The sequence below is a fragment of the Polyodon spathula genome, chromosome 27 (genome assembly GCF_017654505.1).
Source record: "Polyodon spathula isolate WHYD16114869_AA chromosome 27, ASM1765450v1, whole genome shotgun sequence".
NCBI classification, from domain to species: domain Eukaryota; kingdom Metazoa; phylum Chordata; class Actinopteri; order Acipenseriformes; family Polyodontidae; genus Polyodon; species Polyodon spathula.
In genome coordinates, this window is record NC_054560.1 from 8,156,288 (window position 1) to 8,181,287 (window position 25,000).

General features: G+C 43.2%; 2 long non-coding RNA genes across 2 annotated transcripts; both read right to left on the minus strand.

Annotated features, from left to right (window-relative positions):
- Nucleotides 1–75: 75 nt before the first annotated feature.
- LOC121301271 lies at nt 76–15,671 on the minus strand. The gene is made up of 5 exons (XR_005947604.1): nt 15,142–15,671; nt 13,264–13,397; nt 3,232–3,417; nt 641–817; nt 76–250 (listed from the first exon to the last, which is right to left on the minus strand). It is a non-coding gene; the product is annotated as an uncharacterized LOC121301271 (long non-coding RNA).
- A 9-nt stretch (nt 15,672–15,680) lies between these two features.
- On the minus strand, nt 15,681–17,326 carry LOC121301270. The gene is made up of 3 exons (XR_005947603.1): nt 17,148–17,326; nt 16,763–16,828; nt 15,681–16,320 (listed from the first exon to the last, which is right to left on the minus strand). It is a non-coding gene; the product is annotated as an uncharacterized LOC121301270 (long non-coding RNA).
- Nucleotides 17,327–25,000: the final 7,674 nt, after the last annotated feature.

Consider the following 25,000-nt stretch of genomic DNA (forward strand, 5'->3'; position numbering starts at 1 on the left):
TGAGGGCAGTTCTGACACCCAGGACTGCACATAGCATGAGTTTCTAACCCGGAAACTGATCTGGGCTGGAGGATTTGGACTTCTGTACCTGCAGCATGATCTGCACGTACTCCTTGTCCTCCAGCAGGCAGAGGCAGGGGTAGAGGTTCATCCTCCAGCTCTTCTGCTCGCTGCTCCCTATCTTGCTCTCGCGGAAGGCTTGCAGGAGAGACTGGTGCCAGTGTGAGCGCAACTGAGCCAGAAGCTCCCTCTGAAACAGCAACAACAACACACACACACACACACACACACACACACACACACACCAGATTACAAAGAGAACTGGAGCCTTTTCTATTTGCTCTCCAGAAATATCTATACAACAACTTGGGGAAGAGGTTCCTGTCTTTAACTCCCACCTTTTTTTTATTTATTATTTATAAGATTTACAAGATTGACAGGTAATATAATTCAAGGTCTCGCTCCAAAGCACTCTCACTTGGTTTGTTTCTCAAGTTTTGTAACGTGAAGAAGGATTTTTATCTTTTAAAAAAAAAGGATAAAAAAATAGTTCATTTAAGAAATGCTTTGAAAATATGGTTTGTTTTGTTTTCATGCTATTGAATTACATTAGTAGTGAAGAAGAGATGACTGTTTTTACCTTATTGAATTGTGTGTGCATGTGGAGTGTTCTGCGGTACCATTTGGATCATGTGTTTAGTCAGAGGCTTGGAGGCCTCCACAGACTCAATGGTGACGCCACCCGCCTGCTCCATCGCCAGCTGCCTGCTGAAGCGCTCACCCAGCTCTGCCAGGGGGAAATCCAGCTACGGGTTCTCTGTGCAGAAACAACACCTGGGAATTAGGACTGACCTTTGTACAGTATACCATACAATACAATACAGTTTGCTTGTATTTAGCGCTCTTCATGCGAAGCAGCCCAGCCTCAGGTACTCTGCCCACTCCTGCTACAGTAATGACCACAGAACAGTGAAGCTGTGTCTCAGCGTAGTCAAGTTAAATCTCTTTCTTTCAGATCTCGTCTCTTCTACTATTTACTCAAACTTATTTTAGGTTAAATTTGTGAAGTTTTTAAAAGTACGTGTCTAAGGATTCCCTGGTCATGGCTGATTTCGCAGAACAAGTTGGACAACTCTGCTAAAGACAGCACAGCAGTGTCCCATACTGTAGAGCAAGCTGGGCCATGAACCAGTATAACAGTTGATCGCCTCCTACTGCCCAACCAGCACTGCCTCTTTAACCCTTTCTTGCATGGCAATTAAAAAAGACTCTTCTAATCTTTATATGGGGACATACAGAAGATGCAAATGCGTGATGACCTCATCTGAAGATGCCATTCCACCCCCATATACAACAATGGCAAACAAATTGAAAAAAATGTTCAACTAAAAATACATTTATTACGTGTTTTTTCAGCTATTTTCAATAAATTTGGTGGATGGAAGGGTTAAATAACTCCCATGCAGACACCGATCAAACCCTACTCTGATTAGCTTTGGTGTGCACGCATTACGGCTGGACAGCATTCAACACAGATCCCTCCACAACACTGGGACCCAGTCCTGGGCACTAGGAAATGGAAAGTACTATTCGCAGGTGCAGGTTGGGATTGTCCCTGCGAGTAACCAGACCCCGGCGAATCCAATTCACTTTATCCATGGAAATCAGATGAGCGCAACTGAAAACAGGCCGTGCTAGCTTTGGCCAAACAAACGGGAATAAAACCCAGTTTAATTCATGCAGGTGCCAGCTGCACACCTGTCTCGGAAAATAACACACTATTAAGCAAGCAAAGGTGCCTGGCTGGTGGACGGACAGTCAGAGGGTCCGATTTCAAAGCTCTCCACCCCCGTTATTACATTGCCGCTCATGTCTCTGGATTGTTTACACCCCCGTCACGTTGCTTTGCACTCTGATATTTATTACTGAGGAAGCCTTTTTCTCAACAGAAAGCAAACCCTGACTTTGTACAGCTGTCTCGTGTTACTGGGAGAAGAGTTTATTTACTGTTGTCATCTTCTGGAATCAAGTTAAGATTCTGAAGCAGGATAGCTGTGAAGTGTCTCTGCCATATGATTGAAGACAAGCAGAGCAGAAGATGAAGCGCTGTCTGTCTACCGCTGTCAGCTCTGCATGCCCCTGCGCTGGATTGCTCTAATGGGCTGCAGGTGAAATTCCGTGAGACACCAATGGTCAGGCAGAGCCAGCTGTGGCCCTCTCCCTGGGTCGAGGAGAGCTCTGAACTCTGCCCAGGAATCCCACCCTGACAGGCATAGTACAGGACAGAGAGGGAGAGAGAGTGACACAAACACACACACACACACACACACACACACACACACACACACACACACACACAGACACATCATCAAGACAGACACACCAGCCAGGGATGGCAACAAGACTCAGACTGCATAGCAGTTACACCCATTCCAGGTTTTACTATGAGCTTCATTAGCCACAGTGTCTCGGTAACACGCTCAGGTGTGTACAGTACAAACAGGAATGGATCCAACTGCTATGCAATGGGAGTCTTATTTCCATCCCTGCAGACACAAAGACATGCAGATAACACACGTTGCTCAAACTGACACACGCACAGACACCTACAGTGTGTGCTGCTACCTGTACACAGACCTTTGCGTTTCCACCATTGCGTAGGGCTCCAGTTCTTAGCATAAGCTTCCTTGGACACACCGTGCTTGGACTGCGCAGGTCGTTTACAATTTAGATACCTGGAGCAGCTCAGGCTGTGATGGCGTAGTCAGCAGATGGTTCTAAATCTACCTCTATCAGACACACATTGTAACCTGTAGTGTTTCATTCACTGTTGTGCACTTGTCGTGCAGCGTTAGTCTGTTTATAATCCCCTTTCTTGACTGGCAACTAGTTTATAAATAATTACACTTTCTTTTATTTTTTTCGGTGGCACATAGTTTGTTACATATATCCCTGCAGAGTCAGTTTAATTAACTCGTGTGAACACAGCGAGCGGCATACCTGATGAGTGAATTTGCACCTTGCTAAAATAACAAGCTGCAACCTGCAGTGAGCATCTCTCAACGAAGACATCGGGGAGTCTTTCCAATGCACAAAAGAAAGAGGGGGTGCCAGTTTACAAAAGTTTCACTTTGAATGGTAAATCAACCCGCTCCACACCAATGACCCTCACCTGATTTCTCTGCCCAGTCTGTGCTGCTCTAGAAAACAGTGAGCGGAGTGCCTAGATACCTTTGTATAGAAGGCGTGGACTAAGGGGGAAGAGCAGATCTTCATCTCTGCGTCCGCATGTGGCAGGAAGTCTGGATGAACGGTCTGCACTGCCTTCAGGACCATCTCCCGCTCATCCTCCTGGAAATCACACTGCTTAAAGAGGTCCTCGATGGAGAAGCGTCCCCTTCAAGCTGCTGAAAACACCTGGAGACAGACACGGGGAGAGAGGGACAGAGATCGAGCAGCGGTCCTCAATGCTGTGCGAGCAACAGCAGCTGGGAACAATCACTAAAACTGCAATGCTGAGGTCATCGCAATCCACTACACTGTGCTCTAAATGCAGCTTGATAAATTTGTACTTTAATGCATTTCCAATCCAGTCAGGGAACAAGTTAAATGCTGAAAAAGACAAAAAAGACCTAATGAGAAATTCAGAAATGTTCCCATGGTCAAAAAGCTTTGAGGAGCAGACAGCTAGAGAGGAGTCTCCATGCTGCTGATGGACCTGCATCACTTAATGTCATCTTGTAGTTTTTTTTTGTGTAGCTAAAGATTCATTCACTCATTAATTAATTCACCCTGGTTACTTGTTACTTTATACAGGGGGGAATGGCATCCTCATATGAGACCATCAAGCATTTGTGTCTTCCATATGTCCCTATATAAAAGACTAGAAAATTTTTTTTTTTTATGTCCCCATATAAGGTTGCTATACATGAAAGGGCTAAACCGCTATAGGGCTGGTGCCGCCATAAATAGTGTGTGCTAGCTTGCTCTAATAAGCCATCGTGAGAGGGCAAGCGTGTAGGCTCTGTGTACACAGACAGCATCTGCTCACTGCTAATTGCCAGCTCAGCCTTCAGAGAAACCTTGCTCAGACAGGCACCCGTCTAATGAGTCAAGGTGGCTTGACATCTGTCTAACTGCAAGCTATGTTATGGCATTCGTTGATAGATATGCATGCTCCACTTATACTGGAATCCAGTGTGGAAATTATACTTCCGAGCCCTTCCTGAAACATGTGAAAGTCACAAGCCTGATTAGGCTGTGAACAGGTGGCTTTGCAGGGGTGACATCAGACCAGAAACACAGACTGGCGGGTGAAACTGAAGAGCAACTGTGCTCAGTGTTGTATTAAATAAACAACAAAACAAACAGTTTGAACAAAACACAGAACACTGCAAAATAAAGGGAGCGTTGGCCAAACAAACAAGTATCGTGTTGGTGTATAAACCAGCAGGCATAGCAATTGTTTACTCTAGTTTACTACCTCTTTCACAGACTTACGTCTCTCCTCTGACACTCTTCACCCTAGACAGCTGCAGGCTTTTATATTCTGGCCGAGGGGTTAAGTAGCTATCAATTAATTACCATTGCCATAGTCTGCACGAGATTAATAAGGATGCGTGACTGTCAGCTACTTAAATAATCAGTAGCTGATCAGTCACGCATCCTCACAAGGTTTTAAAATCAAATACAAAACAATAACCGAACACAGCACACACACACACATATATATTAGGTGCGGGACAATAAAACCAGGTATGGCTCTAACCGCTATACAATGGACAACTGCTGCATTTCCTGATGTCTAACATTACCTTGTAGTGCTGCCTTCACCAGGCATCTGCAGTGCAATAGAAAGTATGAGGGTTACTAGAGGTGCAATCAGCAATCACTTTTCTAATAGCAGGCTGGTAATAATCGACACGAAATCGATGCATTGAGAACACTATTGTTCACAAGAGCTGTCAAATACAAATAAAAACATGCATGGGCATCTTACTACGTGCAGTGCTAGAATACTGTACGTGCATTCACAAAGCGAAATCAAAAGCAAGAATACTCTGCCGTTTCTCATCACAAATCAAATACAAATGGAAGAACTCTAGCAATGTTACTGGGTAGCTAGCTACACAGGGATGGAAATAAGACTTGTGTTGCATAGCAATTTCATCCATTCCAGGTTTAAACACAAGCTTGACTAGCCACAGTGTGTGGGTAAAAAGCTCAGGTGTGTCTTATTAACACTCATAGTAAGACCAGGACAGGATCAACCTGCTTTGCAATGGGAGTCTTACTTCCTTCACTGTTAGGCGAGGCTGCAAAAAGTGGCACCAGGGAAATGATTTAATCAATGAATATTTAACTGAGGCACGTAAAAAATTTGTTGTGATCAATAATTAATCAATTGATGCATAATGGGCTACTGTAGGCTAATGCAGTCACCACTACAAGCAATGAATAGGTGTATTTGTTTTCTTATTTCTATAGACAAAGGTTTCCAGACTGAAAAACGTAGGTGTGGGCTAACTGGGTAACGACTTCAAATGCAGTGCCATCGAGAAGGGAGCCAGTGACCTGTGCACACAAGAATATTTCCACTAATTGCCACTGACACACACTGTACCTCGGAGCCTGTGAACACTAGGACTCCAGGGATGAAAATAAGACTCCCCCATTGCATAGCAGTTTGATCCATCCCGGATTTTACAAGGAGTTTAATGAGACACACAAGAGTTATTAACACACTGTGGCTAATCAAGCCTGAAATAAAACCTGGAGTGTAGGAAACTGCTATGCTGTAGGAGTCTTACTATTTCCATCTCTGGACTCTTCCTTCTCCCACTATCACTCTGTCCTTTAACATAGCTTATAGACCAGGAATAAGTAATACCTGTCAAGGAGTTTTAAAGGAATACAGATCATCTGTGACTCGTGCATTGAACTGGGACAGCACGGTTCAGTACACTGGTGAATGTATGCTATACTGGCAACAGAGCTATTTCAACTCCAGGTCAACAGATTAAGTGAGTATTCTCCAAGTGAGCAGAGTTCTCCCAAAATCTCTCTGCTGAAGCTTGAAGGCCTAATGCACATGCTAGTAAACCAAGGACCGGAGATCAAAGATATAAAGCAGGGCTACCCGATAGATGGCTCAGTGAGCTCCACAAGGTGGCTCTTTTAATCTAGGTTTTGGACTGACGGAAGTACAGCCAAGATGCAAGACGCAAGTTTGTGCTGAGTTTAAACCTGACACACCATCAACGGAGCACAAATATTATTAATATTGCAGTCGATATGAGTCATGATACACGCGGTGGTCCTGATGAGCTACTTGTGTCATGCATAAGATCAAATGGCCATTAAATGATGGACTGCTTTGTTAAAAGACAACAGATTTCATTAGATAGGGAGAGTATTCATACCAACTGTAAAGCACACTTACTGTTCATTCAAGAGCCATGTGGCTGTGCTTTTTGGTCATCTACCACGACACAATATACATCACGTAGAGAAAGTGTCACGAGTCATCGATGCACAATGAATCGTTGCACCCTTAGACATCAGTGTGACAGCCCTGATCCAAAAGTGTTTTGGCAGAGATGGAAATAACTCCTGTACACAGCAGTTTGCATTTCGACGATGGAGTGAACAATCAGCCTGGTTCACTCTTCCCTTTCCTCCGCTCTCTCAGTTGAAGGAATTGCTGCTGCTGATCAATCATGATTCAGCAGACAGTCCTCCGGTAGACTATATACCCAGCGTGAGGAGAAAAGGGCACTTGAGCTTTCCAGTCGCGTCTCAGTTTGGTTTTAATCAGACTCTGGCGGATGAAGCGCAAACAGTGCAGGGAGAGGAACGCAAGTGACGCCAAAGCTTAAACAGAGGAGCATGGCACGAACACTGGACCCAACTACTATGTACACCAACTGTGTTAAAAATATACATAACCACGCCATAGCTAACAAATTATTAGTCAGTATCAAAGTGGACCACCACGAACCACACCCCCAGTACGCACAAGCTAAACTGCTTAAAATACAGATAGACACCTCCAAACGTCTCTAGATTCTGACAGTGCCAACAGCTTGTGCTAAACAGCGTCATTACCAATTGGTGCTTCTTTAAACAGATCTTCAATTGTGAGAGCAACATACGTACATATATACAGATGGACAGACAGACAGGCAGACATGTACCTCCAAAGATCTCCAGATTATCCTAAATAACTTGTACTAAACAAGGTCCTTGCTAGGTTTCACTAGAGTTCGACTTGCGGTTCTTTAAATAGAAATTATAATGAATGAATAGAGATGATAATGAATGAATAAATAAATACACAGCTAGGCGGATGGGGTTAGATTTACAGTGGAGGCTGAGAGATCTTCCGCTGGCGCTCCGCACAAAGCTGGGGGATCAGAGAGGTCTGCAGGTTCAGAGCCACTGGCTGCCATCCTCCAGAGAGTGACATGAGGCAGGAAGCTGATGCAGAGAGTGGATGTCATTAGCATCGCGTTACTGAGATCAATTATCACACCTGCTCTCTCTTTCTCTCTCTCACTGTCACTAGGGAAAAAACCTTCAGGCACAATGGAGAGAGGGGTGTTATTAAGTGTCTTACACAGAGCATGTTAGCATTTCAGAGAAAAGAAAAATAAAATATACTAAGAATAAGTTTAGGCCATTAACTTCAAATCATGATTTAGCATCTACGGGAGTTCCCCATAGCAAGCGTTCGTTACTTGATTTTTGTGAGCAAAAATGTAATAAACAGCAAGATATGCTTTTCATGTGTATCCGTTTAAATCGCAGTAGCACATGGAATGAAATATTACAATATTTAAAATTATTCTATTCAAGCGAAACACGCAATACACCAGTCCCATATTTTTTGCAGTCTTTGACAGTCAGGCTTTTCCTCGCCACAGGATCATTTACTGCCGGAACACACAAGCTTGGCACTGCGCCGCACACAACTGCCAAATGGACATGCAAGTTTTAAAGTATTTTTATTGAAGATTAAAAAAGATTAATGAAAATCATAACCCATCTATTTGTTTCAGATAAAGCCGTTATCTGTGTGCTAAATTTATCAGGAACCGATGAAGCGGGCTATCCTTGGAAACAACCTTCGCAGAAGTCACCCTCAGTCCGTTACCACGGTGGGAATAGGGCCCAGCCATTTATCACACAAGCCTCCGCTTCATAGCAATCCATAGCATGCAGCTTGTAATTTAACCCACTTATGCAGAGAGCTCTTTAGCAAGGTGACTGCAGTGGGGGCTGTTGAAACGGAGTGGAGCAGAGAAAGAACACAACGAACACAGGGTTAGCAGATACCCTCTTAAGCGATCCACGCTGGCTTCGTTGAACATCTTGTTTGCAAGACATTAAAATACCTGTCCTGGGAAATAAGAAACAATGGATTCTACAAAAGCCTGCTATCTTAAGCAGGGTTACTGCTAACACTGTTTTCAGATACCCAGTGCTACATTATGGAAGGCATGGAGCCAAATCCTCTCGCCGGCTACATTTCCACAACATCTTCTGAGCCAAGATTATAAATAAATGTCTTTACATGGTATCAAACACAGTTGTGTACATTTGTTTATTATTATTTACTCCCATCAATAAACCCTACCTTTATATCCTACTACACACAAATGTCAACTGTACCTCCCCTGGTTCTCACTAGATTGCAGTATCAGACCATTGCTCCCTCAGTCTTTTGGGCTCAACACAGGGGGAGAATTGCTGAAATCTTCAGGGCCGCAGTCAAAATAGGGTAAGCGCGTGAGTGACGATCCACGAACCCAAGGAAATCGTCCAGCAAAAAGCGGCCATACAAGAGCACTGTCTCTTCCACCACCAGTTATTACTTTACAATTGGACTTCCCCAAGCTGGTCATGCCATGGTTTTGATGGAAACCTCCCATGAAAACAGTCCCCTCCACATGCGTATAAAAGACGTTTATGTCAGGGTTTATAGCTGTATATAACTCCATGGCCAGTTCCCTAAGCTTACTAAAAACAATGTAAAACATCAACTACAGTTAAGCTACTACTGTAGCGCGTGTTTAATGGCACAGTCTGTGTGGGCAATTTCGAAAGGGTTCGGAAAAATTGTTTAAAACAATTACAAGGGTTTTTTTCCCCACATGCCAGACTGAACGGATCCAAATTCAAATCTTGGATTGTGTTGTCTTTACGAATGAAGAGCAGCTCCTGTCCGGCCGTGGATATCAGCAACACATCTAACCTGGGCTGCACTGATAACTGGAGTGTTACGATTCAGAATCACTACACAAAGATAAACCTGAGATAAGTGTGTTGCACTGTATACACAAGAGGAAGAGAAATCTCAGGAGGTGTGGCGTCTAGCGTTTTTTCCATGACTATCAGAAACCCAATAATCAGCAATTATTTTCCAATGCTATAAACAATCGATAGTATTCCTAGAATCAATTACTGTTCCAACCCTGGTACAGGGTATGGAATAATTTCACAAACCTCCGTGTCCTAACACAGTCACATTAAGACACGCAAAGACAGCCGCTAAACAGACAGAAAGCAGAGGCACTGAATGAATCACTGCACTCGAGGCATCAAAGAAAGCGTCTCCTTGATCAAGATCTAGCGCTGTAGCAGTCACACTCTGCACAGCGTTACCGTGGAAACTGAATTCCTGAAAGGAACTTCCGGTTTCCGATCGGCGATAACAGGAAGATTTTGACCATGTTGCTCGTTCACTTCAGGGTCTCCGCTAACATCAGTGCATTGGACAAAAAAAACAAACAAAAAAAAAACAATAATAAATAAATGACTTACTGGCCACACAAAATGTTTTCAATTCTTATGAGGGGATGCCGCAGGTACAAAATCTACAGACCCATTTGCTGCCGTTCCTTCAAAAGCACCTGCCAACCGAGTGCCTATCACCAAATCAAGGTCTGCCAGATGTGCGGTCTTGCCCATTGTGACTGAAACGTGTAGACTGAAGAATGCGTTTCTCAGGTCTGCCATTCCCCTGAACAAAGGCGACTGGCACAAGTGTGTGTTACACATGGCAGGCAATCCTCATTTTTAGCCAGTCTTCCTGGCAATTTGCTTTAAAGCAGAGTTCAATTCCCTCTTCACTAAAACCCTGCAGCTGAGCCGCGCTAAACAGATCCCGCCAGGGTCAGCCTGACCCACAGCTGCACAGCTGACAGCCTTAAAACTCGGTCACCTGTATAACAATCCTGTGAATCTTTTTATGTGGGTGTATAAGGCATGGCTAGGAAGAAAAAAAAAATTCACAAAGAAAGCATGTGACTGGAACATCTGGGGAGGGTGATCAATACATTAAACTAGGACTACTGATGTCACCTCAGATCTTGTTCAGGACTGCTAGGTGTATAAGGCATGGCTAGGAAGGAAAAAAAAAAATTCACAAAGAAAGCATGTGACTGGAACATCTGGGGAGGCTGATCAGTACATTAAACTAGGACTACTGATGTCACCTCAGATCTTGTTCAGGACTGCCAGGTGTATAAGGCATGGCTAGGAAGTCAAAAAAAATTCACAAAGAAAGCATGTGACTGGAACATTTGGGGAGGCTGAGCAATACATTAAACTAGGATTACTGATTTCACCTCAGATCTTGCTCAGTACTGCTAGGAGCCCCTGCACCCTTTAACAGTATCTCTATTATAGCATTATTTGAGTAGCTGTACAGCACATTGCCACACAGGTTGAAGCTTGGCTGAGCATTAGAGACTGAGCTATAAGTGGATGGGCAGTCCTTTGCATACAACAACTTTATAATGATCGAATCTCAGTGCCCACCAGACTCCACATCGCCTCATTACCTGGGCTCACATCATTCAATCTGCAAGGAGTAGAGGACTGCAGCAAAAGGGACAAAACAAAACAAAAATACAGATATATTACAAGAAGCCACTGGCATCTAGTGGGAAAACACTGCTACTGCAGGCTCCTAATTCCCAGAAGCAGGAATCATGTGACTAGCAGATGTTCTTGTGCTGAACTGATAAGCAGTGTGTCAGTCCCTTTCTAATTTGCAAGCTACTGGCTGAACATAACAGGTCCATGTTAAACTGCGCTGGGACTGTAACACCGATGAGCTTGTCCCATCGAATCCCACTTCTTATGTTCCGTAATTAACAGCAATGCAAGCGTGCTCTCAATTCCCAACACTGGAACACTCTCCGCACCTCGGGCACATTCGTTTGAGATAAAGTTTAAATGAGCCCGTGTGACGCATTAGCCTCTAAGATGGACAAACTTACTCAAACAAACACTGTAAAAACAACTGCCGTAAAAAACCACCTCACGCTGTAACGACCATTAACCATTTAGACCATCGTGCAAGCTTTAAATGAAAATATCGGTTTTGTTTAAACTTGTACAGCCTTAAAAAGAGGCTGCAGGAACTTTGTTTTTTCATGTTATTGGCTTTTTTTGTTTCTTTTACATTTGTATGGAGTTTGCCATCATTCTAAATGGCTCTTTTTGCAATCCCTTCAGTAGACTCCCATTGCAAAGCAGTTTCATCCATTCCTAGTTTTACTAGGACTTTGAGGAGACACACCTGCTTTTGGGGCTGATCAAGCTCATCATGAAACCAGGAATGGGTGCAACTGCAATGCAATAGGAGTCTTATTTGCATATACAGATGTAAAGTACGTGAGATTAGCCAGTGTCTTTACAGAAATAGGAGCCAGCGCCACCTATGATTTCCTTTTACTTTGCTACCGATGCTCTGCTGCAGCTTACACATTAAGAAGCTTTGGGGGGGGGGATCTAGCCCATAATAGAAATATATGGCTACAGCAGGCAACTACAACCGAGCAGCAGCTCCTCAACATAGAAAAACAACAGTGCTTCAGGTAGCTGATGTTAAGCAGGCATGAAAATAAGGCTCCCATTGCACAGCAGTTTGAACCAATCTTGGTTTCACTATGAGTTTAATAAGACACACCTGAGCTTGTTACCTATACACACACTGTGGCTAATCAAGCTTGTATTAAAACATGGAACGGCTGAAACTGCAATGCAATAAGACTCTTATTTCCATCCCTGCTAAGTGGTATTGAACAGCTAACAAATACTGTGTTTGTCGCCTCTTTTTTTTAGCTTTTTGTTAAGAAGGTTACACACGCACAGATGGACCGAGATCTGAAGGTCACCCAAAGGCAGTAAAGTCAAGCTTTCAATTTAACATTCTGCCTGCCTCCAGCAAAGCTTGCCCTGGGAAAAAGAAGAGCGTGCACAAAATCACAGAGACATTAGGACAGTAGCGATGCAAACATGTCTCTCTGTGCAACGAAACAGAGTGCCCTGAATCTCTGTACCAACAGATAAAGGCTGCAATCTAGATAATAGTTTCCAAAACCAGAAATGGGAGTTTCTGTGAACAAAACAAAGAAAAACTCCCAAGCAGCATAATCTAAGGGGTACGTCAAATCAGACTGAACGATTTGGAAGTGCAAGATTGCGAACAGCAAACCTTTTATTTTTTTCATATGAAAACACAAGCCTGCTGGAAATCACGTTTCTTTTCAAATTGCACAAACAAGACCAACACAGCGGAACAAGGGCTTGTAACTAGCCCTACGGCCACACCCAATCCTGGCTTTCACAACATCCTCTGGCTCAGGTAAATTATTGAAATGAACAACCCCAGGGGAGCTTGAACGATCAGGCCCATGTTAAATCTGCTCTGAACTGATTGAGAGATGTTCGTGCAGCCCTAAGGGAGGTAAGATGCTAAGCGCCGTAAGCGTATTGTCAAAGCGTTTCACCTGTTCTTCAATGAAAACACCTTGAGAGTGCAGAAGAAAACGTGGGTGATGTTATTTAGTTGCTTGGTTCTAGTTTTGTAAAATTAACAAGGCTTTTTAACTCTTAAAAAAAAAAAAAAAACATAGGAGTCAATGAACTCTTTGAAAAGTTAATTAAAGACTTGAGTGACTTACAAAACATGGCCCTAAACATGTGAATGCCTTTGTTTAATGTTTAAATGTTAAAAATGTTTAACCCCTTAAGGTACACGAGGAATCGAGCAGCTGTTCAAACAGTTTCCTCTTAAAATACATTTGAGAGAGACTCAAGTATCACAAGGAGGAAACTAATCATTTGGATGACCCAACCTGTCAGTAAATATTAAACCTGCATTGTGCACCTCTGCAAACATTTGAAAAAGTTATCACTGAACCTTAAAGGATTAAACTATTAAGATCCCTGGTTTGAACGGTACTGTACCTGCTGATGACCCGACTGGAGCAGTGAGGGCTGCGGCCCATGCACTACAGAGCTGCAACGTAGGAATCCAGGTTTGGCTTCAAGCCTGCCTCCTCCACGAGAACGAAGAGCCGGCCGATGTGACCCAGAGAGCCCTGTCAACGCAGAGGAGAAGCCGTTAACACAGGCAGCCCAGATCTAAACCAACGCAACTGCAGGAACTGCTGCTGGGAGCTAGGGAGTGTATTCACCTCATCAGGGTTAACGTGCAAGATTGAAACTTCTGAAAAAAGCAACGAAAGTCACTTACCTTGGAAACCCCAGCACTGGTCTCGTCTACTCTGATGGTATAAAATACCTGGTATACAGTACTTACTCGCATACAGTCTGTACCCTAATCCTAATCCTAATGGACAAGCGGGCAAAACCTAAACCTCATGTTCTGCTTAAAATAAAAAGACACTTGATTATTTTTATAAATTCTAGAAGCTTTTATTTCATGTATTACAGCTGGTTCAGCAGATCCTGACCAGCACTAATCTTGGACTGATCGATGTCACCTTGGTAAGCAAGTCCAATACTAGAAGTAATTAGGTCTGTGAAACCAGCCTTTGGTGCTGGTTTTAGAGCTGGAAAAGCTGGTTCAAGAAAACAAAGAAAAAAATATATTTTAAATTGAATTCAGGATTCAAGGATGGAAATAAGCCTCCCACTGCAATCCAGTTTGATCCCCTCCTGGTTTCATTAAGAGTTTAAGACGACACACCTGAGCTTGCTGCCTTTTGACTGTGACTAATCAAGTCCGTACTAAAACATGGAATGGGTTAAACTGCTATGCAATGGGAGTCTTATTTTCATTCCTGTAATTACTTTCTTGTTCAAAGTACAAGTAATCACTGACTAGTGAGAAATGTGCATGAGAATCGATGAGGTGGAATGTATGTAGTATTTGTTTCCTGGGTCTCTCTTGAAGAAGTGCGTATGTGTACATTTTAAATAAATAGACATATTTATAAAAAAAAAATCTGTGTTAGACTGATAAAGCATGTAATATAGTCTTCACACAGGGGTACAGGAGCAGTGGAATCAGCTGCAGGGAGATGTCTAATGAGGCTGCTGACAACAGCATCCTTCACACTTCCCGGTCCCCTCAATCTATCACACCGACAATTTGATGAAAAATACAGAGGTAAAGCAAGCTTCTCCAATCCCTGTACAATTTGTTATACAAATTGCCTGATGCATGGGTTTCTAAAACCTTGTGACGCAATTGAACAGTGGAAAGCCAGCAATCATGAAATCATCTCAGTTTCCCAATTGGATGCAAATAAAAAAATTAAAAAAAAGTTTAATTGCAGTCCTGGAAAAAAAACACAAAAATAAACATGGAAATCTAATTGCTTTAGACTTGCTTTAACAGTATGAATTAAAATGTCAAGCTGCCAAGATTTTAACGTCTTAAAATATGTACCCAGGAGCACTTTAAAAAACATCAGGAAACCCTGCCAAAAGCCACATTCACTGTAAGTAAAAATCACTAACAGTTGAGAAGGACTGAGCTCCACAAATGTACTAGGCAAATGCAGGAGTTTCGTTCCTTTCAAGGTTTAATAGACATAACTACCTGAAGAGCTTCTGTACCTGGCCAGAGGTTTAACTAAATATTTAAGGACATGGTGAGATCGCAGGTTTGAAGAGTCTGCTCCACACAGCAGGCATGGAAATAACCCTCCCATTGCATAGTAGTTTTGCCCATTCCAGGTTTTAAAACGAGCCACAGTGTACAGGTTACAAGCACAGGTGTGTCTTTATAAACTCATAGTAAAAACAGGAAAGGATCAAACTGCTAAGCAGTGGGAGTCTCATGTCCATCCCCGACGCGGTTTGCTGTGGACTCACCTTCTTGGCCCAGACGTGCATCATGATGTTGTAGCTGTTGATGAAGAGCTGCTTGCTTCGGCTCAGGTTGCAGTGGTAGTCCATGAGGCAGTGTTGGGCTCTCTCCACGTCCTCGTTGAAGATGCAGGCCTCCAGGAAGGAGCGGATGCTCAGCTGGGCGTCCCCATACTTATTCCCTTCCCGGTCCTCTAACAACCTTTCCGTTCTCTCCGGCTGCTCCCACTGGTTCAAGTAGTGGTCCAGATGATCTCCACTTCCGCCAACAGCGACTCTTCCTTGGAACTAGCTGTGTCTAAATGGGATCCAGCCTCTGACTTCTTGGAATCTGTCTTTGGATTGGGATTGTCGCTCTTGGTTCTAGATGTCTTTCCCTTGAAATCTGCCACATGGCTGCCCTGCAAAGACGTGTTTGGCATTCTGGTCGAGTTTTAGCTGCCTTTTGCTCTTGTTCCACTTCTCCTGCTTGAGTTTCTCCATCCAGTGGCTGGGCTGTGTTTTGGGGACCAGTCTGTCCTATCTGTCCTATCCCCCCCCCCCCCCCCCCCCTTCCTGGCACCCAGGGATTCCCTCTCCTTGGCCAGTGTCTTTGACTTGACTGGGGTGCCTTCCACCTGGGACGCCCTCACAAACTGCACCTCTGAGCGCTTCACATCCAGCACATCGTCCATCTGCAGCTGCTGATTCCTGGCATCCAGAACTGGGGAAGAAACAAGACTACAGGTGCTCAGAGGTTGTCTATAGTATACACCAAGAATGGAAATAAGACTCCCATTGTATAGCAGTTTGATTTATTCTTGGTTACACTACTAGTTTAATAAGACACACTTGAGTTTCTTATCTAGAAACAGTGGCTAATCAAACTCATATTGAACCTGGAATGGGTGAATCTTATGGGTGAGTCTTATTTCCATCCCTGTATACCGAGAGACTGTAATTAGGCTTGCACAAGCCAGGTGAACCTTTATGAAGCTTGGGGGGCTTGTACAGTATATAGTCTAGTACTGTGTGATCCTGCACAACATGACTCGGTACTACTCAGATTGGCACAGCCGCATGGTCTGAGATGAACAGCAATCTTATCATCCAACAGCTGGGTTTGCTACCACGTGCTCTTTTTCCCGTCCTCCTTTTTCGGGATCCCTGCTAAGTAACTCCTCCAAAACAAAACTCAGGGTCTCTCTGAAGACAGAGAGAAAGAAAGAAAGAAAGAAAGAAAGAAAGAAAGAAAGAAAGAAAGAAAAAGAGTACAAAATCAATGCACAGTTGAAGATCATTTACTGAATTTGGAAAATAAAGTATAACACCACAGGTCACAATATAAACACAGTAGAGATACACACACACACTACACCAGGCATGGAATGAAGACTCCCATTGCATAGCAGTTTGATCCATTCTTGGTTTTACTAATCAAGCTCTTAGTAAAACCTGGAATGAATGAAAGCATCCCTGCCATACTATTGCTTCCTAGTAACTAATCAATTCCTGGGCGGTTAGTCACATGGTCTGTTTGCAGCCTGACCACTGGACAGAATTGATTGCCAGCACCAGAAGTGATTATGTACCAGGAAGTAACAAAAACGTTTAATTCCGTAAGAGCAGCAATGAAGCATCTGCTTACCTGAACTAAAAGATTGAAAATAATCATGCAGGGTAACAGTGTCTAGGGGTGATCATATTGCTTGTTCTGATGTGAGACAAGACACGGTAGATATTACAATTACAGGTTAGCACGCTGTTCAGCGATTACAAATGAACTCATAATATACACAAAAACGGCAGGCGTCTGTATACCACAAAGGTTAAACTGTATGATATGTATTAAAAAGCACCACAGACTGGAAATATTGCTATTCATTTAATACATAATATGCTGTAAATGTCCGTTAAAGGTTGGGGTACCTTCAGTACACACACAACTTGACTCGCTTCCTTGGCAACCGTCGGTAGTGTAAACTTCATCAAGTGACGTACTTGACTGCAGTACAAACGCAACGTAACTTTACCTGCTGGTCTTGCGTCGTGGACGTGTCTCCTGAGTTTTAGGCAACCGTGACACAGACTGAGCCTGTGCTGTTCTTGCAGTAAGCGACCGGGGAGCCCCTTGGAAAGCGAGCAGAGCCGAAACAGGGACATGTTGACATGAAACCCGCTGCGTTTCACCAGGAAGACATCTTTGACCAGACTCCGCTAGCAGAGCTCAGACAAGGAGCGAGCTAGACCGCACAAAACGATAGCCGAGTACTCGAGCACGCAATGCTATACTGTCAACCAACAAAAGAGGAGAGTACAGTTTAGTTTAATTTAATAAAATATAAAGTACTTTATTGTCAGAGGAGGAAACAAGAATCATTTTGCATAGCACAGCAGCACGTTTTAGAAAAATAAAAATACATTACACGGGTTTTATTCATCCAATGTGAAGCATAATGCCACCTATATCCAGATTGTATTATTATTATTATTATTATTATTATTTAATATACAATGTGCAACGTTAGAGCTAGTGCTCGAATTACTTTTGAATTACCGGGCAGCCTACACCTCCTCTTACTACCAATCAAACTGCTGTTTCGGCTGCGCGCAGTATGAATGACTGTAGGTGCAACCAATCAAACTGCAGTGTGAATGGACATGCGTGCAGCACGAGACTGTACAGCAAGTGAGCGGGAGTTTAAATTTCTCTCGAAGAGTCGTGGTTAAGAAGACAGGACTGGACCACACCAGGTGATATAAACTGCTCCGAAAGAAAGCAGTACGTTTTTTTTTTCTTCTAAAATACCTACTTGTATATAATTAACAGTTACAGTGACTATCGACATCACAAACCACTGCTTGTTTACTCATTTATTTTCGCTTATTCTTGGGTGAATGCCGGTTGCTCGACTGAAAACCTGTTACTAGGTTACCGCCCGGTCAACACACTGTCCGCGTCCAATTGACCAGAGAAGTATATTTGCAGAAACTGACTCGTCAGACGCGGATTTCTCGCATATAAGCATGTTTACCACGTGGTCGTCTTCTTAAAAGCAAAGCAGAAGTAAAAACTAACTGAAGAGCTTTATTTTCCATGTCTGCTATTGTCATGAATAACGCTCCTGCTGCATTTTTTTAACGCGTGCAGGGGTGCCGTTTCAATGTGTTAAAATATAGGCTTGTCTTGATGGTGCTCCCGTGGGACGCTTTGTTAATCTAGTTTGTCACCAGCTGGTTTAGTTTTTCGTGTTTATTGTTATACTTTATTAACATATTGCTTTTAAATGACTCACTCTGTTAATTTGACATGCTGATGCACGTGCGACATAAGCAACAAATACATCTGTATTAATTGATTCAAATTATTTTTTCTAAGCTGCACGCTACATTGAAGGAGGTACGACTCTCCTTGCATAGGAGTTTGAACCATTTCATTTTTTACGAGCTGCAGGCATTGGATTTGCTTTTCCTGCTACCAGTACAAACGTGTACAGAGCCTGCAGCTCGTAACACTGAAATGGCTCAGACTGCAGTGCGATGTGTGTCTTATTTCAATTGTGCAGATTTGGTCAGTGATAATTAGTAGTACACTACTTACGACTCGCTTTGTTTTATTGAAGAAGAAACGCAAGCATTAATACATAAAACATGGTATATGTTTGATAAATCTGAGAGGAAAGCATTGATTGGCTGCGCTAGCAGTCACTTCGGGCTCACATTTCCCCCCCCCCCCCCCTACTTTTTGTCCTTATGAAGCACGACGTCAATTATCTGTTGCGCACGCAGCCCTACCCTATGTGAATCCTTCGCTCTGCAGCGACCTGCTCTTGGAATTCGAGCGCTGGCTAGAACGTTTTTATATGGCATTAACGCTAGATGGCGCCTTTTAACCTGGTCATATTAGATAGCATGCCGCCAACAAACTTCAAATAAAGAAAATACGTGCGAATTGCCAGGAGGTAATACTTGGTATTTATGAAACTGTTTGGAAATTCTCGCTCAAAGCATATGCGGGCGAAGCGACCAGCTGGAGCAGGGTGGTGTTTGCGGTCTTTCACAGACTGAATTCAGCAGTCAGGTTCGGCGGTGTCCGTTTCCAGCGGTCTAATATTACCTGTGTGAAATGTAAAAAGTTCGTTCACATTAGTTCACGGCCGGTATGGGTTTCTTTATTCAAAGAGGGACAAACCACATTACCGTGCACCACATAGATCAGGTGCCGCCATCAAAGGCTTGGCCCTCGACCAACCTCCACCTGACCTCGGTCACATCACACGGAATGCTGTCCTCCAGCCAGCTGGGTGAGTGATCTGTGATCTTGGGCATATTCACAGCAGCACTGCTGGTGAAGTGATGGGTGCCAACGAAGAGTGTTTGAATGAAACACGAACCGCTCCCGTCTTTTCAAGAACAGCAACGCAGACCATTAAAACGCTATGCATCACAGTTTCCCTAGAAACCATTCTTTACACTTAAGGTCAATAAATGATGTTACTCTGTAAATAAATAAATAAATAAATAAAAACTTTAGCTGACAATTATATAACTATTTCTCCTAACCATTTAATTCTTATTTATAAACTTTCTAGTTCCCTCACAGTCTATGCTATTTCTATTAAAATTAAACTAGAGTTTCTTTTGAAACACAAACTCAATGAACGTGGTCATTTACAATGCAAACTCAAAGCACTCCATGGCATATGATTACACTGTGTAACAATTTCTTTTTGTTCCTGGGTAGTGAGTGTTATTTCCTAATTGCTTATGCCTCAAAAGTATAGAAAATGGCTATTATTCCCCACAAACTTTACTTTTGTGACGAGGACAGTGATATTTCAAAATATCACTATTTCCATTGGGGAAAACGGGCAAATGTGTGTCTTTTCGTTCACATAAAGTCAGAAAAAAACAACATATGAATCCAAATTAACATGTATTTATACTAAAGTAATACAAAAATGGCTACAAAAGATTTAGAAGTTAGTAGTTTTTCGAGATTTACGATTATACTGTATACAGTATAATCGTAAATCTCGAAAAACTACTCACTTCGGTATGTAAACCATTGAAAACAGCAAGACTATTGAAACATAACGTTTAATATTAATGCTCATAACTACTTGCTTTTCAATGTCATATCAATAGCACTTAAAATACCGCGTGTAAAAGAGACACTGATTCATAACGATTTATGTTTTTTAAATAATTGACAATTATAACACATCTGTAAAATAGGTAATTTCCTTTTTAAAAAAAACAAACAAACAAACAAACAAACTAAAACGGTATTATTAAACGTATTGGAAGTATGCCGGCGCTGAGTAATATTGTAAGAGCAGTACCGCTGGTAGCCAGTAGGTGGAACAATTTCTCCCATTTTGCAAGCTGTCCGGCTCTTAGAATACCACACAGCTATAGTACATGGTTCAATAGATGTCTTTGCTACCAGCAACCTATCCAGGTAATACAGTGTATGTATTTGGGACAGGAAACAATATTATGTGGTGCATGATAACTAGAGCTGTTATCTGCAGAAAAAAATGCAATATTCTTTCAATAGTCAGTCTTTCATAAACAACTATGAAATATGATATTGAATATGTATGCAGTCTGCTAATTCTTTTTACTTACTAATGCGTTTAGGGGTGGTTTCACAGACCCTGATAATCATACTCCAGCCCACCCCCACCCCAAACCTTACCCCTTCATTGGCATGGTGATCAAGAGAAAATGAAGGGGTGACATCATAATGCAAACTAGAAATAAAACCAACGCTTTAGCTTTAGGGCTCCCACCTGTACTATTGTGTCTTACTGGGGTTTAAATCACACTATTGCTGGCACATGCATAAGAACTGCCACTCCAGCCCGCCACTCAGTCTGCTGGGTCACCATATCAAGCAAACGCATATTAAAAGTAACAAAATAAATGCGCTTTATTTAGCAAAACTCCTCTACACGACTCCCAGATGAGAACTCAGATTTCCAAATAACATTCTGTTCTATCTTGCCTAAGGGATCATCTATAAATTTGTTTATCAACGAATTACGTTCACCAAACCTTTCAACCTTTAAACCTTTTAAAATTTTTTAAAATAAATATGTTGTGTTATCTCTTATCTGCTCAACAGGACAGGCAGTGAGTCCACAGAAAGAAACTTCACCCTCAGGAAAATTTAGCCCCTCACCTACCACACCAAGACTTTCCAGACCCCTGTCCCAGCTGTGGAGCCCCCCTGAACCCCCAGCGCTCCTCAGTACCTCCCAGCACCTGTAAAAGCAGGTCATGCGTTTAATAAGCGCTGCAGCTCCTGGGCTGGCCTGTTTGATCCGTGCCGAGGGAAGCTGTGGTAATTGAGGCGATTAAGCAAAGCTTCCCAGTGCCGGGTCATGGAGGTGTGCTTTTACTCTCCTTTCTTGTTTGCCTTCTGGTTTTCTTTTATTCATTATTTTGCTCTTTCTTTTTAGTTCTTTTTTAATTGAGCGCTTTCTTTTTAGCTTTCTAGCTTTCGTTATTTTTTTTTTCACCTCTGCCCTGCAAAGTCATAAATTCGGGTCTTATAGCAAAGTGTCCGAGTTCAACTAAGTTCAGCAGTTTAATAACCCCCACCCCACCCCTCCACCTCTCCTTCGTGCCCTAGCTGTCCAGGCTCCCACCCCTTCAGAGCTGGGGTCCCTGCTGTACTCTGCACCCCAGAACAGACAGACTGAAAAGACATCACTGAGATGAGAGCCAGGAGGTGTGAAGTGTTGCAGAGTGCGGATGAGGTTTATGGGACAGTAGCCTGCCTCCTAATGGATGGGAGAGCTCTGTCTTCTCTCCAGTTTATAAGGGAAGCCTTTGAACAGTAAGTCACTGTTTCCAATTATCACCTGGTAATTAGAAAGCTGCTTAACCCAGCCACCTGGAAATTGGGCTCTCACTCCCCTGTCCCTGTCTCTCTCTCCCCCACTATCCCGATCTTTCTTTCTGTCTCTCATTCTGTTACCTCCTTTCTGTCTGTTTCTAACCTCCTCCATTTCTTTCTCTTTTTCTTTCTTTACTCTCATGTAGCGCTCGTAATGGTGAGGGAATCGCAATCAGTTCTGACTTTCCCATCCTATCTATCTCTCTCTGGCTAACCCTTCCCTCCTTCCTGCTCTTTCCATCTCTCCCTCTTCCCTCCGCTTCTCCTCCCCACATTCGCACTCTCTCCCTCTCCCCCTCCCTCACCTCTGCTCCTTCGCCCCCTATCCTTCTCCCCCCTCCCTCTCCACTTTCGTTACTCACCCCCTCTCCCTGTCTGCCCCTGTCCTCGGCTGCTCTGTAGACAGTGTTTGCTCTCTCAGGTCAGCTCCGGGGCTGCCGACAGTAGCCACGCTGGCCTATTTGATGTGGCTTTCATCAATGGCAGGTCTTCAGTGTTCTGTGACAGTCAATCCGGGGTCAGTGGCAGTCAATGGAAGCCGCAACAAAAGGTGAAAGATAAACATTTTCCCAGGAGAATAGCAGGCCAAGGCAGGGCAACATGTGCTCGACATTCAGCAGGGCTTTGATCAGCAAAGCCACAGAACAAACCAACTGGCTTTGAAAAGCACATGCACAGCGAAGCTCACAAGCACTGACACCCCACTAAACACGATTGCCTGTGAACTACCTGGATCCGCTGCTCATCTACAGTTATATACAACATGCTCCTGTGACTATTGCGCTACATCAAACGCTACATTCAATGATGATGTTACGACCAAAAAGTCAGTGCTTTCAATCGTTTAAAAAAAAAAGCTTTTAGTCAAATTGTTTTTCATTGGATGTACTAGTAGTCATTTATTTTTACTGGCTATCAGTATTTTTTTAACCCCCAATTAAAAATGGAAGAAATGTCTGGATAGTAAGGACAGACACCCATTCATGAAACCTTTATCAATATTTGATGCAAGCTCCTTCGTACATTATTTATCACACCTGCTAGATTGCTGCAAGTCTGGGAGATATATTTCGCCGGTTCTCTTAACTGATCAGTTTTATCCACCAATGCTTGATTGGAGAGCAACATTTACTCCATGTTATATTGATACAGGGTAGCTTCATATTTGTTTGATCAATTGTTGGTCCTACATCTGCACAGAATTCCCCGTCCCCCCTTGTTTCTGATTTGTATAAGCCGGGCGTGATGCTGCATAACCTACTACTGCTGCAAGGAGAAGTGTCATGGCTGGCAACTTCCTGATACCTTGCTCTTTGATTACACAGCTACTTGTTCCTGTGGTTCACCTGTGGCTCCCTGAACCCTCGCGGGACTCTGTTCCATTGGGAGAAGGTGTTATCCTATAGGCTTGAAATCCTAAGCCTCTTTTATCATGTTGTCAGGGCCGCCGCAGAGCCCCTTTCAGGTGCTGTGAACCTGATAGTTCAAGATTTCAAGAGGAATTAAAAAACGAGAGCCTGGGAGAGTGGGAGCTCTGAAAATCCCCACTCTCCTTCTAACGTAATCTCCCTACCTGCCTACCCAGCTAGCTACCTGCCTGTAGGGAGCTCTTGGGGATTCTGTGGTTAAAAGTTGTCCAAAATTGTTGTTGCTTTATTTATGTTTTATAACTTTTTTATTGAATGCACAGTTTAGATATTATTCCCCAATTTGGAATGTGGCACTTCTCTGCTCCCTGTTTACCCCCCTCGAGATTGAATATAGGGGTATTTGAGTGGCTCATCTAGTGAAAGAACGGCCGTGTGGTGCGCAGGGTGAGTCATATAGTCAGGGGAGTGCGAGGGAGTGTCCTGGCTGTGCAAAATCAACGGTCTTTGCTGGGGATTCCAGATGGAGTGTCGCATTGTTTCTGCCACTACCACAGGTTTGTTTCTCCTCATCACGCTACAGTGAACTCTACAGGTCAGGCGCCTAGCGAGCTTAGACAGACACCTGCAGGGCTGGCCTTTGTCCTCCAGAGGCTGGAAGCTCGCTGACATCCGCTCTTGATCTCCTGGGTGTAAAAGAGGAAGCTGGCTCGGTCGTATCATTGGAAAGACTCCCACTGAACCTTCAGTTCTCCTGCGCTCTCTTTCGAGTTGGGGGCCCTTCGGTCCCACAGTCTGTCAGTCTCTTCTATTGGATGGTAGGGGGCACTGTTGTGCGGAAAGTCACCCTGCATTCCACGTGCTACTGCCCTTAATTAGTGAGATGCTTGGGAGCCCCAGAATAAGTTATTTATTTATGTAATCAGACAAAAGTTTAGAACCCAGAATCATAGAGCGCTATTTCCCTCTGTTCTATAATGAGAAGACTTATTTCTATGAAAATGTTGCTAAATCACACAATCCATACTCCACGCATCTGCTAACTTTTAAATTACATTTTTTAAACTAGGATATATAAGTGGAGTATCTTACACAACTTAGTAACAGACAAATATTCACATCCTCTTGACAGTGTTATTTTTTGCCCTCTGATTAAAATGATCCAGGAGTGATTATCTCTTCTTTTGATGCTGCTCACTTTTTTCCATAGCTTTCGTATATGCCCTATTTCCTATTTACTGAATCAGGCTCTCTAACCTTGTATTTACAGTCTGAAACCCCTTCCGTATGGCAGCTCGCACTGGCTGCTTTAGATTTGCTCTTGACTGTTCCAGGTGCCTCTTGCATCCTGTCCTTCTTTAGAGTATTAGATGATATTGTTCGATGGAAATATCTCGTGTTCATCAGTGCACTGTTGAGTGATACAATGTCCTTTATCCCTGAAACATTTGGGATTATGCAGTTTTACAAAAATCCCTCAACCTTGGCTCAGACCACTCCTTCAGCAGTCATGTATGATGACTGGCTAAAAAATGAGAGTGAGCTTCTACCACAGTGCAGTGGAAATGGAAACAGATTCCTGTTGTTTGGGGTCTGTTGCATTCAGTTG